Raw genomic sequence first — 19,253 nt, 5'->3', positions numbered from 1 at the left:
GGGGTGCAGAGACAGAGAAGAGGAGGTCTGGCAGGCAGTTCCAGTCCAGCCAGAAGAAACAAACAGCATAGCAGCCATCTATAAATCAGGGTATGAATGTTTTTGATAGAGGTGAACAAATTGTAAATAACACGCCAGAGTCAAGGTTAAGGATTCCCAAGGGCACCCACCTGACAGGCTATGTAAGAGAGAAGAGCGGTGTTAGAAACAGGAAATCCCTGGTGTAGCGAGCACATGGGTAAGCCAGTCCTCTGAGGGCAGACACCGGCCTGCTGATGTCTATTGCCGGCCTGGCACACAGGTCGTGCTGAGTGCAGATGAATGAATAATGAATAAATTAATTCATAGAGTAAATACTCCATTTCCTGACTTTGGCCTTATGGAAGTTGTGAACCTGTCCTTGTAGGGGTGAGCACAGATATATGCCAGGGCCAGGTATGCTCTACAGAGTTCTTATTGCTCAGGGGGTTTGACCATAAGTCCCTGGGATCTCTTCTAAGCTTCTGGGGTTCTGGCCAACAAATCCAGGAACAGCTGAAGGGAATCCAAAGCTCCCTGCACTCCTGGATCTGGTAAAGAAGAGCCCTTGAAACGGGCCCCTTTGGTCATTTGGGGCATCCATCAGGTTTCTAGCAAGACACAGAAGAATGTGTATGGATACCTTCTCTGGAGGGGGTACCTCACATCTGTGGGTACCTGTGGGTGACTGAGTTAGAGAAAGCTGGATGTGAGTGTGTGTGTGTGTGTATCGGGTTCAGTCTATGATCAGTGAATGTATTAACAATAAAAACTCTGTGTCTGAGCTTGGTGGCTCATGCCTGTAATCCCAGCACTCTGGGAGGCCAAGGTAGGGGGATTCCTTGAGCTCAGGAGTTAGAGACCAGCCTGAGCAAGAGAAAGATCCCATCTCTACTAAAAACAAGAAAATGAACCAGGTGTTATGGTGGGCGCCTGTAGTCCCAGCTACTTAAGAGGGTGAGGCAGGAGGATGGCTTGAACTCAGGATTTTTGAGGACGCTGTGAGCTGGGCTGATGCCACAGCACTGTAGCCTGGGCAACAGAGTGACACTCTGTCTCCAAAAAAAAAAAGAGAGAAGAGAGAGAGAGAGAGAGAGAATTCTATGTGTGTTTGATTTAAATTTCCTTCCATGAAATCTTTTGTTGGAAAAAGCAGCCTGTATTTAATGGCATTTAGTGGCATCCTTTGCCAAGAACCAAAGAGATGCAATTGATTAGCTTTAGGTTTGGGGAGAAGATCTTCATCTCTATTAGGAATCTGGGAAAATATGAAACACTGGTCTGCATGGCAGCCCAAAAGGCTAGAATCTCACAGTTTAGTGTCTCTTGCAGAGAACTTTTTGTTTTTTTTTTCTGGCTTTTCAGTTGAGTTCTGAATAGAAGAGGGTTTGAGACGATGTCCTCCAGAGAAGCAAAATGTCACCGTTGTGGGAAAACAGTGCAGATACGTAGAAAGTTCTCAGCAAGTAAGTGCAAATGGAGGGAATAAAGCCAGGGCAGGAGAAAGGCAGTCCACACGGTATCTCAGAGGCATATGATCTTGGCTGGGAGGGCACAGGAGGAAAGAATTTAAAGAAGATGTATTCATTCATTCATTCATTCATCCTTTACATCTTTGTTTTATAGACTTCAGTGTCTTCTGTGTGCCTGGTTGGGGCCTGGTTATACAGTAGGGGACAAAGTATGTATAGTCCTTGCTCTGTTAGAACTTACAGTGGAGAGGAGAGACTATCGCTGGATAAAACAACAAGTGCTATGAAGGAAAAGAACACACAAGTGAGAGTAGCAGGAGAGACGCAGTTTGCATTGGGTGTCCTCTTGGGGAAGGGGACATTTAAGCTGAGGCCTATAAGATGAGCAGGATTCCATCCCGTGAAGCACTTGGGGCACGCAAGCTGGGCAGAGGAAACAGCAGCTGCAAGGGCCTGAGACAGGGAAGAACTTGGCTTTGGGAGGAATGGGGAGGGCAGTGGGTCTGCAGAGTGGAGGACAGAGAGGCGGGAGAGAGAAGGGAGAGATAGGGAGCCCAGGCCCTGTATGGCCTTGTAGGCCGAGGAACAGGCAGAGGAGCCTGAATTGCATTTGAGGGCAATGGAAAGTCCCTGGTGGGTTTTAATTAGCGTTTAGGGTTTTAAGCATGGTGGCTGCTCTGAGGAACAGATTGGAAAAAGCAGAGTGGAAGGAGTGAGGACAGAATGACCGCAAAGCAGAGTGGAAGAAGTGAGGACAGAGTGACCACTGCAGTGGTTCAGAGTGGAGAAGATGGGGAAGGCAGAGCTGGATGCAAAGAACCTGGAGATGTCCTGAGATAAAGTGGACAGGAGGTCGGGTTGAGGGGGGGAGGTTGAAAGTGACTCCTGGCTGGGCTTGTGGCTCATACTTGTAGTCCCAGCACTATGAGATGCTGAAGTAGAAGGATTGCTTAAAGCCAGAAATTTGAGACCAACCTGAGCAACATGGTGAGAGCTTATCTCTACAAAAACCAGAAAAACTAGCCAGGTGTGGTGGCACATGCCTGTGCCCTTCTCTTGGGCAGCTGAGGCAGGACTGGAGAACAGGAGTTTGAAGTTATAGTGAGCTACATTTGCTCTGCTGCACCCCGGCCTAGGTGACAGAACAAGACTGTCTCCAAAAAAGAAAAAAAACAACTTTTTTTTAAATTAAAAAAAAGTGACTTCTGCATTTCAAGTTTGGGTGACTTTTTGTTATTTATTTAAATCACAAAGAAAAGTAACATGACATAAAATTTGTACAAAATGATGACCGGGATAATTTCACCAAGTAATGCTTACCCTGTACCAAACACTGCAGCAGGTAAGAAAAAATTTAACAAGGCCTACATTTTCCCCAGTTACTACAGCTCTCTGAGATTATTGTCCTGCCTTTCTCTTCACTGGACTGATAAAGTAAGTCTTAGCTCATTAAACAGGAAATGTCCAATTTTGAATCAAAAGTGTAGTTTGTTATATCTTAAACAAAAAGCAGTATAATTAATCAAAGTACCTGCCAAACGATCGACACAGTTTGCCATCCTGATAGTAGCTTGTTTATGCCAGCAGCAAAGCCTGGGGAGCGAGTGGTGATGAAATCGCAGAAGGCATTTTCCATAGCTTGTGGAGAACTGAATATTTTTTCCTTGCAAGAAGTGATCCAAAGCCAACAGAAGTGGTAGTTGGTGCGAGGTCTGGTGAATACAGCAGATGACAGAGGGTTTCCAAGTCCAGCTTCTGTAGTTTGAGCAGTGTTGTTTGTGTGACTTGTAGTCAAGCATTGTCTTGCTAGAGGCCTGTCTCCATTGGCCAGTCCTGGCTGCTTAATCACAAGCATCCTCACCATCTCCTCCAATTGGCTGCTGTAGACATCTGCTGTAATCGACTGACCAGGTTTCATAAAGCTGTAGTGGGTAATACTAGTGCTCGGCCACCCAACGGATATCATTAGCTTTTTTGATGACTATTTTGTTTGGGGCCGTGTTTCAGCACTTTTACCTCTATCCAACCATTGTGCTGAATGCTTGCAATTGTCAAAAAGAATCATCTTTCATCATACGTAACAAAATGGTGTAGAAATGGTTTGCCTGTCTGTCATGAAAGGCAAGCTTCAAGACGATTTCTCTTCTGGCCCTCGTTTAATTCATGGTCCAATATTGCTGGCATATTAATGTCAGACTTTAATGTTAAATCATGCGTATGTTGAGATGGATTCATTTCCACTACAGCTTTCGGCTCATCATTATCCACCTTGATCTCAGGTCACACACTTGGCTCATTTTCAAGATTAAAATCACCAGGATGGAACTTCTCAAACCCCTGACGGAATGTGCATTTTTTGCCACATCCTTCCCAAACACTCCCTTGATATTTTGAGCTGCCTGCACTGCATTGGTTCCACAACAAAAATAACACACATTTTTGACTTACCCACGGTTTCACAAAAATTACTATAAAAATTTTTGCAAGATAATCACAAGCCAAAATGTGTGTTTAAAAGAACGAGGATGTACCTTTACAATAAAAATAAAATAAGAAGCATCAAAGGGAAATGTCAGAGCCATCATCTAACTGTCAAACTTACTACTTAAGGAAATTGGACACTTCATACCTAATAACCTAATAAAATCAAGCAATTACTCCTACTTCCAGAAAAGAAGAAATCGTGTATCGAATGGATAACAATTGAATGAAAAATGAGATGGATTGTTACTTTAAACTAGAATTTCCTGCTTTTCTGAACTCTTTGGGGGGAAAAAACATTACATGATGAAATTTGGGAGCCCGAGTAACAGGAGAGGATACAGTTAGGTTATAAATTTCCACAATGGGCAGGCAAACTGGAAAACAGCATCATGGGAAAGGAAAATGGAAAGATGATCTCAGAGACAAAAGCATCTGTGGCATTTGGGTGAGTTGAGAAGGGAGGCGTGTAGTTATGCAGCAGAACGCAGGCTCTGGTAGTGCTGGGTTTAGGTGCTGGGGTGGGGAGGGGAGGCATGGAGGGAAGAAGGGAAAGCCTGACCAGAGGGCAGACTATTGTCCCAGGATAAAAGGCGGGGGGGGGGGGTAAAGGACAGTGAGTGCACGGGCAGAAGGCACCAAGGTGACCATCTGTCCATAGCAGGCACGATGGAAGCATGGGCACCCTCTAGGAGCTGAGGGAGGCATCCTGTCAAAAGCCCACAAGAACTCAGGAACCTCAGTTTACACACCACCAGGAAAGGAATCCCACCAGCCTGGGGGAGCTCAGAAAGGGATTCTTCCCTGCTGAGCCTCCAGGGATGAGCCACTGAGCCTCCAAGGGTGTGCTCCGCCTGGCCAGCACCTTGCCTGCAGCCTTGTGAGACCTGGAGCACAGGACCCAGTGAGCCATGCCTGGACTCCTGACCCACGGCAAGGGGGAGAGGACGAACGAATGCTGTTCTGAGTCTGGTAATTTGTTACACAGCAGTAGATAACTAATACAGCTTCATAGATGCTGGGAGAATTAGATGAGATTCTTCTCATAAAGCCCCTTGAGTGGAGTCCGACCCACTCCAGGGCCCCAGTAACATTAGCTATTGTTGGAATCACCCTCACACCTTGTGTGGTGCAAAGGACCAGAGGGGGAAATTTGTGAACTGGGTCTTTGGGGGAAGGCCTCATGGGAAAGCAGAGCTTGAGGTGAGCCGTGAACAAGAGAGGGGCTTAGGTTGTCAGCAGAAGGGTGGGGTGGGGATGAGCTGTGGGGGGACAGCGTGGAGGCGGACTTTGTATGTCGCTCCCATTGTTCCCTTCCTTCCTTCCTACACTTACGGCGATTCCTGGCAGCCGTGGAAACGAAGGTCAATAAGCAGAATTTCTGTCCTTGGAAGCTCACTGACGTATAGGGACACGCACATGTGTGATGCAGCATGCCCTCGGACTGTGGGAAAGGGAGTGGCCGACAGGTGAGAAGTGGAAGGCAGATGAAGATGGAGAGGTCATCTGGGCCACCCAGGCCTATGGCACATCTTTGTATTACTTAGAAGAAGTCTCCTCCCTGCTTCCTTCTTTCAGTCAGATACCCTGTGAGGAGTCTGTGCGCCTGTGCGCCCAGGCCCTCCTCTGCCAGAGGGGAGAGGCTCTGTCCCTTCCCCTGCTCACAGCCAGCTCCACAGAGGTGTCTAAATGATTCATGTCTTGCTGCAGCCAGATTCTAGGTCTGGGAATGAAGAGGTTGGGCTGGGTGCCCTTTGGGGTCCTTTCGGTCCATATCGTCTGCCCTCCTGAGACGGCATGCTCTGCAGGGCTGAGAATTGTCTTGGCACATCCCACAAGGTCCAGCCCGGTGGATACTCAAAGAGCCTTTATTGACGCAGATGGAAAAATCCAGCACGGTCTAGCCATGTGCACTTGTGGTGGGAAGGGTGAACATCCACCCAGCATAGTGAAAGGACTGGTTGATAAAGTTTTCTAAAGTCCAAATACTTTCAGGCAGCATTGCAGAGTCACAACCGACTTGCTGGCTATTCCAGACTCACAGAGCTCAGGAGAAAGACGGGCTTAATGAACACACACCATGCCCACTTACAAAGCACTTGCTGTTTCTGAAGGGTGTGTGTCAACCACTTTAAGATCCGCAAACAGTGCAGAGGGCAGCTGTCTTCTGGCCTCTACCTCCAACTTTTAAGCCCTACAACCCCCTTTCAGAGTCTTCAGGCAAACTGCAAAAGTGAAAGACTCATCAATGTGTTTCTAGATCTTGCCTCCCAGGGTGTTTTTTTGTAACAGGGTTCAAATCCTCAATTTCCCAGAAGGAAATGTCCCCAAGGGTAAGGACTTGTTAGAGTCAGGCTCTGTGAAAGGCAGGCAGAGACTGGAGTAACCTTAGCAATCCCAAAGCCAATAATTATATTTATTTATTTATGTATTTTGTTTTGAGACAGAATCTCACTCTTTTACCCAGGCTAGAGTGCCGTGGCATCAGCCTACCTCACAGCAACCTCAAGCTCCTGGGCTTAAGTGATCTTCCTGCCTCAGCCTCCCGCGTAGCTGGGACTACAGGCACCCACCATGACACCTGGCTAATTTTTCTACTTTTGGTAGAGCCGGGGTCTTGCTCTTGTTCAGTCTGGTATCAAACTCCTGAGCTCAAGGGATCCTCCTGCTTTGGCTTTCCAGAGTGCTAGAATTACAGGCTATAGGTGTGAGCCGCCATGCCTGGCCCTCAATTATTCATATTAACCTTGATAATCTACAGATACCCTTGCAACCACAGCACTGTAAGAATTCATTAATTTAACAAACATTTATCAAACACACTCTCCTACCAGTTGCTGGGCTGGGTAGCAGCAAATGCCAACAGTTGGAAAAGACCAGCTCCTTGCCCTTCCACTGATAGCCGTAGAGACGCGGGACGTGAGTCTCAGTAGTTGAAGTAAGTGAGACAAGAGAGCACAAAACTCAGGAAAACACGTGGGGTGACTAAGAAGCCTTCACGGAAAGATGACATTTGCCATAGATCTTGAGGACCGGGGAGCAGTCCTTTCTACAGCCTTTCTACGGGCTTGGTAGAAAGGAGGACATTGTAAGCCAAGAAAAGAGTTGAAGTAAACAGGATGCATCAGGGAAGCTCTCGGGAACAGTGCAGGGAGCAGTGAGAGGCTGGCTGTGTGAGGGGGTGAGGTGCCCAGGGAAGCGAGGTATCAGATAGCACACAGCTAGAATGATGTTTGCAGCCACTTGTGAGAACTGTGATGCCAGCTCAAAGAGATCAGTAGGTATTGGAGAGCCACTGAAAGTTTTAGAGGAGCTGTAGTCCCAGCTAGTCGGGAGGCTGAGGCAGATGTGATCAGAGCTGGGCTTTTAGAATACTGACCAGGGAATTATATGGAGTTGGAGAAAATAAGCAGGGAAGAGATAACGAGGGCCTGGACTGATGGGACAGCAGGGCAGATCAAGGTATAATAGAGCAGAGTTGAAATTTGCACAAGCATCATTCAAAATTGTGAATCTGGGCTGGCAGAAAAGAAAGCCCTAATTATGTAGCAAATGAAAGAAGTCCACTGTCTGCTTTGTGATAAGATATTGCCATTTACCAATGTCTTGGGCATCGGCAGCATCAGCACCAGACCTGGGCTAAACAGTTAGGAGATTGGCTCAAGTCGTGGGCCGAGCAGGCAATGGGAATCCTGGAGAGATGCTCAGAGCTGGGTCAGGAAGGGGGTTGTAGTCCAGGCTGTGTGACTAGTGGGCAAATCGCTTTTCCTCTTGGGCCCTCCATGTCTCCAATTGTTAAATGGGATGGTCCACACTCCTTCCAACTCTTACATATCATAATTCTGTGAAGGGGAAGGACGATACAGAGGTCTATAAAAATCCATGTTTAATAGCCCACGTAAATTATCTGGGGCAGTCTTGTTCAAAACTGTGATTAGCAAATAAAGAGATCACTTGCAGTCAAGGACACAGGGAAGTATGTGGCAGAAAATGGTTAGAAGCCAGAGGACGAAGTGGTTTTCTAGGGTAGGATGGGGGAGCATGGAGAAGGGCACAGGCTGGAAAGGTGGGACGTTGCAGGATCTGCAATGGCGGGAGCCTGCCCAGGTTGGCGGTGGCTGGTGGAGGGCTCGGGAGCCCAGGAGGAGCCGTACGGGCAGCATGTCCCAGAGGTCAGCTGAAGTCCTGTGCTTCTCTGGGCTGGAGTTCTGTGTTTGCAAGTGGACTCCTGAGTGCTTTCAGTGCACATTTCTGAGACTGCACTGGGCCAGTTCAAAGGAGACAGGAAGAATCAAAAGAGAAGCTGCAGGAGGGGGAAACACACAGAGAGGGTTCGCTGAGCAAAGCCAGAGATGCTCACAGGGAGGGCACTTGGGTCTGGGTACAGAGAAGGAATCTGGGGACCAGAGGAGGAGGGCTGGCCCTCACACGGAGAGTTGCCCCTGTGCACCTTCCGGAGGCCTGGAAAGCCCAGCCAGCTGTGAGGAGCAGAAGCCTCTTCTTTAATTGCTACCAATTTTTCTGACAAACTCAGTTGGAAAATTTGGCTCAATTGCAATCAATGAAGTAAGTGGGCTGGAAAATCACTCGCTTCCCTTGGTGCTGTGAGGACCATCCATAGCCCCGACCGAGTCAGAGCATTTCCAGGCTGTCAGAGCGTGGGGTCTCTGCTCCTCTGCCCCAGTGGGAACTGATGTCTTCTCTACCCAGGAGGGCACCCTCCAGTGCCCACCTCTTCCAGAGGTTCTACTGGTGAGGCAACAGGCTTCCAAGCTGTCATTGGAAACACTGGACTAGAGTCAGGAGGCCTGGCTTTGAGTCCTGTGTCTGCTACTACCTGCAGAGTAGCCTGGGACCAGTCACTTCTCATGGAGTGGAGTTTTCTCATCCTCGTGAGAGACAGGGAGCAGGGAATCAGCCCTGCTGTACCTACTCCACGGAGTGATTATGGAGCTCAAGTGAGATCACAGCTGTGAAAGCTGCTTTTGTGCATTCTGAGACGGCAGACAGCAGATGCTCGTCTCTCGGGGTAATGGTTATGATGGCAATGACGGTAATGGTGGCCGAGTTACTGTCTGTGCACAGCTCCTATAAATACCACACTCAGGGCCGAATTCCTGATTTTAACGGCCTAATGGCAATCTGGATCCTGTCTGACTGTTAAGCTTACTACACTCACACCTCTGGCCAGGTGTGCTCCCTTTTACAGCGGCGATGTGACGGTCCTATCCTTAGGTCCTAATGCTGACGTTATTCATGCCTGACTTCCTCCTTACTGCAGAGGCTGGAGAAAAACAGATGCTTTGAAAAGTCATGTGAATTTAATTGGGAGCTTCCAAGTAAAACTTGCAAATAAATCCTCCTTTGTTAATTGCACAGTACGCATCCACCTCATTCGCCCCTGGGTCCTCATCCTAGCTCTGAAGGATCCATTTTTGGCTTTTTGAGAGAGTTTGGATGGAAGGTCTCAGAGCATCCTCCTCCCCTCCACCTCTTCCTTGCTGAAGAGTCCAGTGGCCCCTCCTATGTCGTCTCTTGAGCAGCAGGGATTGGAGTATCAGTGCTACATTGAGGCCAAGCTCTCTCTGGTTTCACCTGGAAGAAGGGTGAGGCTAACGACTTTCAAAGTTTTTGCCAGGTTTCTGGTGAGAACCCTGGAAAATTCTTCTCCTAACACCCCAGCTGACTACTCTCATTCAAACCAGAAAGAAGGACTCCCAGAGAGGACTGGGTCTCAGCCCTACCTTGTAGAAGGGTGTGGTTCATGTACACAAACCTACTGGGTAAACCAGTGAATTGTAGTTCTGGTTCCAAGCGTCTGTACTTCTGGTCTACCACTCTCCCCATGGCAGTTAAAAGATTTCTCTAAAATGGGCATAAATGGACACAATTTTGCAGTAAAGGAAAGTGAGGTGATGATAAAAGTAGATTGCCAGGGGTTATTGAGAGCTACTGTGGGCATCAGGGTCATAATCCCAAGTTACCAAGTTCTTAATCCTTTTTTGAACAATAGATGGGCCAGTAATCTTGTCTGAAGTGAGTTTGCAGCCTGATCCTAGATGCCGACAGCTGATGTTTCCTATGAAGGAAGAGGGACCAGGGGGTGAAGGGGGTTCAGCCCATTTAAGAATCTCAGGGCTGGAAGAACCATTGAGTTCTCAGGGACCTCCAATGTGTTTACCACCAAAAACATTTTCAAAAGATAGTCTTCATCCTGGCTACACATTCAGAAGGAATTTGTATATTAAAAAATGAAATAAGTTAAAATGAATATATTTCCCAGTAGTGATTAAAGAAACACAACTGCTGATAGGGTTTCTAATTAGCACAAGGGCCCCAACATGTAGCCCTGATACAATGCTAGTCAAAAGCAAGGAATTGGGTTCTTATGTCAAGTCACCTCCTTTGCTGGGAAATATAAATTTCCGTCAGGACCTTTGAAATCTCAGACATCAGCACTATCTTTCAGGGCTTCTAGTAGACTAGGATGCCTAAAATCAGAGCTTCTGGACTAAATCAACTCCCATTTTACAGATGAGGAAAGTGGAAGCCAGAGGTAAAAGTGACTTGTGCAAGGCCACACAGGATTGGTAGCAGATCTGGAACTAAAACGAGGTCTCCCATCCACCCTGGATCCTTATTTACATCTGTATACAATGCCAGTGCCTACGCTGGAAAACAGAAGGCATAGAGCCTGTGATAGGCCTCAGCTCTCTGGACCCACTGATGGTTTTACAGATTCAGATGGGAATAGGAATAGGAAATGACAACTCATCACACCTGACACACAGTCCAGCTTCTGTCAAGCACCATAAAACCTAGTTCACAATGGACTGAGTTCACTGGACTGCCTTCCGGTGGATTGATCTTGGCAGCAGAACGAAGCCCAGCCAAAGTCACAGTGACATCCCAAAGCCTGCCCTTGCTGTCTTTTCCTTTCTTGTGTTTAGTTAGGAAATGCAAAGGCCAGCCCTTCTGTGAAATCAAGCAGGCAGTTATCCCCTAAGGCGCTCTTAGCTGCACTGGCTGGGGCTTCCTGAGCAGGAGAGGCTGCGCTGCCCTGGAGCTTGGCGCTGAGAAGACAGGGTGTTTTGTAGAGTACGGGCAGTGGTGCAGTGGGGGGCAATCTGGATCCTGTGTGACTGTTAAGCTTAGGACACTCACACCTCTGGCAGGGTGCGTTCCCTTTTACGGTAGCAATGTGACTGTCTCATCTTTAGGTCTTAATTCTGACTTTATTCATGCCCCAGGTCCTTTTCACTGCAGAGATGGAGAAAAATGGAAGCTTTGAAAAGTCATGTGAATTTAAATTTGAGGCTCCCAAGCAAAACTTTCAAATGAATCCTCCTCCTCCTTTGTTAATTGCCCGGTATGCAAGTAGGGGCCCTTATTCCATAAATAAGCATTCAGTGGCTCTACTAATTCAGGCTTTGTGCTAGGAACTGGGGATGAATGAATGAGTGAGTGGTGAGTAAATGAATGAACACACGCTGCTCTCCATCTTGAGCACGTATGCATATTACTTTTTTCATTTTCCTGAGGTCACTGTGGTTATTTGTCGAATGTCTGTCTCCCATTAGCACACAAGCCTGTGAGAGCAAGGATTATTTCTGTCTCATTGCTCTTGAGCCCAGCCCCAGACACATCCATATTTGTTAAATGGGGGATGGTTGGTTGGATGGAAGGATAGATTGGTAAAGAAATAAATGAACAAATGAATAGGTGAGAGACAGTGGTTTCACCAAACATTTCTTCATATCCTTATTTATTCATTTTATGTGTATTTTCATTGTCTGTTCATTTATTTATAGCACGCCTTACTCCGGAAAGGACTTGAGGCATCTTCATCAGAAGTAAGTTTTAATTTTCGATCCCAAAGCAAACATTTCAGAATGTATCCCCAAATCTTTAGTTCATCATAATTCTGAATTGGATGACATTTCTTGAGCACCTGCCCCAGGCAAGGTGGGTCACAGAGGGAACGTGAAGCATGATTCTTGTCCTCCAGCCACTTTGAATGTGGTGGGGTAAAAGACACTCACCCAGGCAACATCAGTTCTTAGGAGAATGAAGGGATTTAGCTCAGGAACAGCTATTGCAGTAGAAGCAAAGAGGAAGGAAGGAAGGCGTTTGCCTTGGTGGATCTGATCATGACTTATTCTTTGTTTATCTCCTGTAGTGCTGGTCATTCAACAAAGGCTTGCTACTTTTACATAAGATTTTATTAACGTAAGGGAAATTAAGTGCCATGTAGGACAAAGATTTATTTTCTTCATGTCCATGCAAATTCCATTTGCCCATTTTGCTAGAGGGCAGTGGGACAGAAATGAATATATTTTGGAAATTCTTTTCACTCCTTTTATTGTAAGCCATACAAAGCACCAGTAATCTGTCAGACTGTGGGCTAGGTCTAGGTCCTGGGGGATGCTGAAGGGATCATAGTCCAGTGCAGACAAGCAAACAGATGACCGTAATACGAGCAGTGACTGAGGTCCATGCCCCAGGTGGATGGGAGCAGAGGATGCTTCACCTGCATCAGAAGCTTCAAGGAAGCTTCTCAAAAATCCAGTGAGACTTAGCTAAGAGAAGAAGATGGTAGGGGAGGATGTTCCATATACACAGAACCTTCTAGAACCCCAGTGAGGCAGGGATAGAAGATGGCACTGCATGTTTGGAAAACTGTTAGTCTTTTGCTTGTGAGTCCTTTTGGCATGGGATACATGGGGGTGGGGGTTGTGGAGAAATTATTGAGATGCAAAGCCAGAAAGGGAGGCATGTGCTAGACCATGGATGACCTTATGAGTTAGTAAGAAGTTCAGGTTTTATTTCAAGTGTAATAGGGAAGCAGACACACAAGATTTTTAAGCAGGAGTGTGACACGGCCAAATATAGATTCCAGAACCATCTCTCTCGGCATGATGCAGAGTGGTTGGAGAAGGGAAAGGCTGGTGGCTGGGAGATTAGTTTAGAGACTCCTAAGCTGCAACAGGAAGATGCCAGGCCTGCTTTCAGCCAGTGACAGTGGGAGTGGAGGAGATGAATGAATTCAATACTACTGCAGAAATACATCTGCAAAAAACACAGAAACTACTCAAGAGAGAAGTCAGCCTTGGGCCTTCAGGTTTTTAATTCTGTCTGTTCTTCCCTAGTACATGCATTTCATCAACTTTGGCTGCTAGAATCTAATTCATTTCAGAGGATTTTAGAACTCTCTCAGAGGCAAGGAAAAAACCTCACCCCTAAGGATGACTTCAAGCAAATCCAAGCCTTTTTCTTTAAAGTTCATCCATCAAAAGTGGAACCTTTTCACCTCAGGCTTTTAGCAGAAAGATGTTTCTCTGAATTTTCTTAATCAGTAGGGGTAAGGTAATGGCAATTTTGCAGCTCAAATCTACTTGAAATTTCTTCTTCAAAGTGCCAAGGATCCTTTAAGGTTGCTGGCTTAAAATTAGACAGTGGTTCTCATGCCTGTTGCACAGTGGACCACCTGGGGGGCTCTTAGGCCACACCCCACCCAAGCCCATCAAAGAGAGCCGCTGAGGATGGCGCCTGGGCAACAGTGCTTGTGAAAACTTTTTAGGATTGAGAGTCACCAAAAGGGAGAAAAGGTTCTAACCCACCCACTAACCAAACCAACTCCCTACACCTCTTGGGAGAGGTGCCCTGAGGGGCAGATGGTTCCCTGACTACATGAAAGCATTATTTGATGGGAAATTTCCTAACACATTTAATTGTCCTAAAATTTCCAAGAAGATAGAAACTTTAAATAACAGAGTTCCCTGAAAGCCAGATAAGAAGCTCTGCTCCTAGCTTGCCGGTGTGTGCCGGAGCAATTCATATCAAACAGCTCCGAGCCTGCGCTCACCCGGCTATGGGACAACCCGCAGCCCTCACCACGACTGCCTGCTCACTCTTTCCCAGGTGAACCCAGAACTTCTCACCATTTTCCACCTATGTGTCTCAAAGGCAGGGAAAGAGGATCCCACGAGCTTTGGGCAGAACCTGCAGGAACCCACAGGCTTGTGGGGGGAGTTCTGTTTTGGTCCTAAACAATTGTCTGTGTCTTGTCCTCTCTTCCTTAATGTATCAACGTCGATTTCAATATAAGACTAATGTTTGTGAATCACCAAACAAAGCATACCTCAAGCAGATGGCCCATGTTTATTTCTGCAGCTTCTAGTCCCCATTGACGCCCTCTCTGGTGCATACCCTGGAGATGATGATGAAGATGACTGCCGTGGTGATGGTGAGTGGTTTGTACATAGCCCAGGCTGCGACGTTCGCATGTAGTGCAAAGTACTGGGGGTGTGGAGCCAGAAAGTGCAGGGTTTGAACAATAGCTGTGGTATTTACAGACTGACTGGCCTTGGGCAATCTGCTTAACTTCTTGAAGATTATTTATAAAATGGGACAGTGATCTCCAATTTAAGGTTGTTACTAGGATTAGAGATATTCTATGTACCTCGCACCCGGCAGGCAATAAATAAATACTAACAACCATTACTATTGAATTTCCTAATATCCATAAAATGTCTCTCGTGATAAAGTGGGGAATAGGCAGATGATGCTCTCTGCTTCACATCTGTGGCCCTTTCAACTAGGATTCTTTTTAGGCTCTGAGCCCATAGAGCACAGCCCAGCTTGGGGTCTGGTCCATCCAGAGCAGTTCTGCCAGATGAAAACGCTATAAAATCCCCTCTAACATGGCTAGTACATGGAGTGGCCCAGCAGCTAAGCATATTGATTAACAGTCACTAACAGGGTCATGGACAATGTGCCATTTCTTGTGACACTGTGAGAGATCAAGTTAAGAGTGAGCCTAGTGTGGAGACAGCTGGGAAACACAGCACACTGTCCCCAGTGGAGACATCTTGGGTCCTTGGGTCAAAAGCTCTGGGAACCCAGTCCTCCTCTGCAGCCATAAAACTTAATTCCTTTCCACTACTAAGTGCCAGTAATACTCTAAAAAGCAGAATTCCACAGAGGAACAGAGCGGCTGGCATGTTCCACTGCTCTCTTGCTGCCAGTGTTTTGGCCATCTGAAGGTATCTTTGCAGGGCACAGATGGCTCTCTGAATTATGGTGGGGAGGAAGATGTCCCTGAACAGTGCCATTCAACCTCAGCTCCCTGGCCAGGGTCTGGGAGAGCCCAGGGAAGCTGTGGAGTTGGTTGTTCATGGTGTGACAAAGGAGGATGGTCACCTATACATGGAACAGGCAGGCCTGGTTGCCCCACAGTGCTGCATGTCCCCAGAGGTGTTGCACATGGCTGAGATCTAAGGCTCCCAGCCTGCCTGGGGTCTCAGTGACTGATGGAGCTGAAATCTTTCAAGAGTTCTGAGAAGGAGGTGGTCATTGCCTCTCCCCCTCCTGCCTGGGCCATGATTATATGCCAGGGTGGTTAACAGCATACACACTTTGCAAGCAGGAACACTGTGTTTCTGTCCCATCTGCTGTATGGTAGCGGTGTGGCTTTGGACAAGGTATTCAATCTCTTAGTGCTGTCATTTCTTCAACTCTGAGAGGGTGATAATGATACCAGCAGCCTCATGAGTCTGCTATAAGGATCAGGGTTATTCCTTGTAAAGCCTTCACACCATACACCATGGCCTGACCCATGGGAAGCATTTACCTAAGGCTGGTTATGTTTATAGAGTTTTCCTGGCCTACCCTTGCCTGTCTCTACCAGCCAACTCTTGCTTCATTTTCAGACTCTAAGCAAAAATCTCCTTCTCTGTGATGCACTCTGTGCCCCCTGCAGAGCCGTCCCCTCTTCTCTAAGACTCCAGCCCTCTGTGGTCATTCCTTCAATAACCACTAACTGAGCAGAAGCCGGGTACCAGGGACTGGGTTAAATGCTGTAAAGGAATAGATTAAAGAAAGAATTTTTCTTTCCCTCAAGGAGATCATAATCCGGTCGTGAAAAAGACAAGAAACAATTACAATCCAGTATGAAAATTGCTGCAGTGGAGTTGTGTGCATTGTTCAGGAGCAACAGACAAGGAGAGTCAACATGAGAGTGCTGACTGTCAGCCCCCAGACGCTGAGCTGATCAAGGGTGCTGCATTCATCCGATGTCCCCCACTATACAGTGTCATGTTCAATACATGAGTGTTGCCCATAAATGCAAGAACCAGTGAATGAAAAATGAGTAAAGACTGCAGCAATGGTGGAGTCTACAGGGTATGTCTACAGGGCCTGAGGCCTGGGCTCTGTTTTAGGGTGATGCACACTTAGTGGAGACATGCTCTGCACCCCTAGATTTCTTAGGCTTCATATAACAGTTCTGGCTCAGACTGTACTGTTGATTATGTGTTTAAGCCTCACCTTTCTCATCTACAAGTGTGATAATGGTAACCAGACCTGCTCTGTCTAATTCAGGGCAGTGTTGGGAGGTTCAAATGGAATCCACCCATTCAACAAATATTCCCTGAGCACAGCATTTACTTTCTCCATGGAACACATGACCCAGCAGAAGAAGGTAAAGGGTGAGGCCTGCTGGATCCAGATGAAAAGGCAAGGTGATGTCAGAGGAACATAGTGAGTTGCAACAGGACCTCCAAACACAGACCAGTGTCACTAAGATATCCTTGAGATTATTCTGCCTCCTTGCATAGAGCCACTCTTTACTGTGTATTTTACAAATTCTTGCTATATTTGTTAGAAGGGAATTAAAGTGTAAATAACTAAGGTGTGAATATATTAAAGGGCCCGGTGGAGAGTTCTTTAAGAGTTTACCTGTTTTCTCTTCTTTGCCTTTATCTTTCAGGAAGAACAGCAAGAAGAGAGAGAGAAGAAAAAGAAGAAGAAGAAAGGAAGGCAGGAAGGAAGGAGAGAGGGAGGGAGGGAAGGTAGGCAGAATTTTCATGCCTTAGAGAAGCAGGCATCAATAGAGCAACAAATACTGAAATACTGTCCATATATAGTGGACACTGGGGTAGGGAGTGTGGGAGTGGGGAAGGTGGGCAAGGAAATGAATCTGATACAACTATTGCTTTCAGGAAATTCATTTAATTTAGTGGAGGACAAGACATAAAAATACCATTCAACCTCAGCTCCCTGGCCAGAGCCTGGAGAGCCTGGGGAAGCTGTGGAGTTGGTTGTTCATAGCTCTCATATGAGAGAGAAAGGGATACTTTATCTACATCTATTTATTTAGTGGGTTCAAACCCAGCCCTGGCCAAAAACTGCAAAAACCAAAACAAAAAAAAAATTCAACAAAGTCTCAGGGTACAAAATCAATGTGGACAAATCAGTAGCAGTCCTATATATGAATATCAGTCAAGCTGAGAGTCAAATCAAAGACTCAATATTATTCCCAAAAGCTACACAGAAAATAAAATACCTAGGAATATACTTAACCAAGGAGGTGAAAGATCTCTACAAAGAGAACTACAAAACACAAGCCAATAAATTTCAGAGGAAACAAACAAATGGAAAAACATATCATGCTCATGGATTGGTAGTTTCAACATTGTTAAAATGTCCATACTATCCAAAGTGATTTACAGAGTCAATGCAATTTCCATAAAAATACCAATGTCATATATTACAGATCTAGAAAAAAATTCCATATTTCCTTTGGAAAGAGAAAACAGCCTAAATAGTCAAGGCAATCTTAAGCAAAAAGAACAAATCTGGAGACATTACATTCCTAGACTTCAGACTACACCACAAGGCTATAATAACCAAACCAACATGGGATTGCACAAAAATAGAGACATAGACCAATGGAGTAGAATAGAAAACTCAGATGTAAAACCATCCACATATAGCCAACTGATCTTTGACAAAGCAGACAAAAATATACCCTGAAGAAAATAATTCATATTCAGTAAATGGTGCTGGGAAAATTGGATAGCCATATGCAGAAGAGTGAAACAGGATCTGTATCTCTCCCCACTTACAAAAATTAATTCAAGATGGATAAATGACTTAAATGTAAGGCATAAAACCATAATAATGGTTTTCCTAGAGGAAAATGTTGGAAAAACTCTTCTAGATATCAGCCTAGGGAAAGAATTTATGAAGTCCCCCGTGGCATTCATGGCAACAACAAGAATAAATGAATGGGACTTGATTAAATTAAAAGCTTCTGAACAGCCAAAGAATAATTAATAGAGCCAATAAACAACCTACAGAATGGGAGAAAACCTTTGCAAGCTATGCATCTGACAAAGGGCTAATAACCAGAATGCACAAAGACCTGAAGCCAATCAGAAAAAAAAAATCAAACAACCCCATCAAAAAGTGGGCAAAAGACATGAATAGAAGCTTCTCAAAAGAAGATAGACAAATGGCCAACAAACCTATGGGAAAACGCTCAACCTCATTAATCATCATGGAAATGCAAATTAAAACCCCAGTGAGAGATATTGTCTTACCTCTCTTGGAATGGCTTTTATTAAAATGTCCAAAAATAATAGATCCTGGTGTGAATGCAAAGAGAAAGGAATGCTTTCTACAATGTTGGTGCGACTGCAAATTAGTTCAACTTCTATGGAAAAAGTATGGAGATACCTCAGAGAACCAAAAGTAGATCTATCATTTAATCTGGCAATCCCACTACTGGGAATCTACCTGAAGGAAAAAGACATCATTTTATCAAAAAGACACTTGCACTGCCAAGCTGAAAAAACAGTCAAGGATTCTATCCTGTTTAAAGTAGTACCAAAGAAGATGAAATATTTGGGGGTATACTTAATAAAGGATGTGAAAGAGCTCTATAAAGAGAACTATGAAACTCTAAGAAAAGAAACAGCCAAAAATGTGAACAAATGGGAAAATATACCATGCTCATGGCTAGGAAGAATCAACATTGTTAAAATGTCCATACTATCCAAAGCAATATACAATTTTAATGCAATCCCCATTAAAGCCCCACTGTCATATTTTAAAGATCTTGAGAAAATAATACTTCACTTTATATGGATTTAGAAAAGACCTTGAATAGCTAAGACATTACTCAGGAATAAAAACAAAGCAGGAGGAATCACCCTACCAGACCTCAGACTATACTATAAATTAGTGCTTAAAACAGCATGGTATTGGCACAAAAACAGAGAGGTAGATGTATGGAACAGAATAGAAAGCCAACAGATGAATCCAGCTACCTACCGTTACCTCATCTTTGATAAACCAATTAAAAACATTGAATGGGGAAAAGATTCCGTATTTAACAAATGGTGATGGACGAACTGGCTGGGGACCTGTAGAAGATTGAAACTGGATCCACACCTTTCACCATTAACTAAGATAGATTCTCACTGGATTAAGGACTTA

Source organism: Otolemur garnettii, unplaced genomic scaffold (assembly GCF_000181295.1).
Source record: "Otolemur garnettii isolate 467f Iridium unplaced genomic scaffold, OtoGar3 scaffold00060, whole genome shotgun sequence".
Taxonomy (NCBI): domain Eukaryota; kingdom Metazoa; phylum Chordata; class Mammalia; order Primates; family Galagidae; genus Otolemur; species Otolemur garnettii.
The sequence above is the reverse complement of the archived record's forward strand: the minus strand, read 5'-3'. Positions refer to the sequence as shown.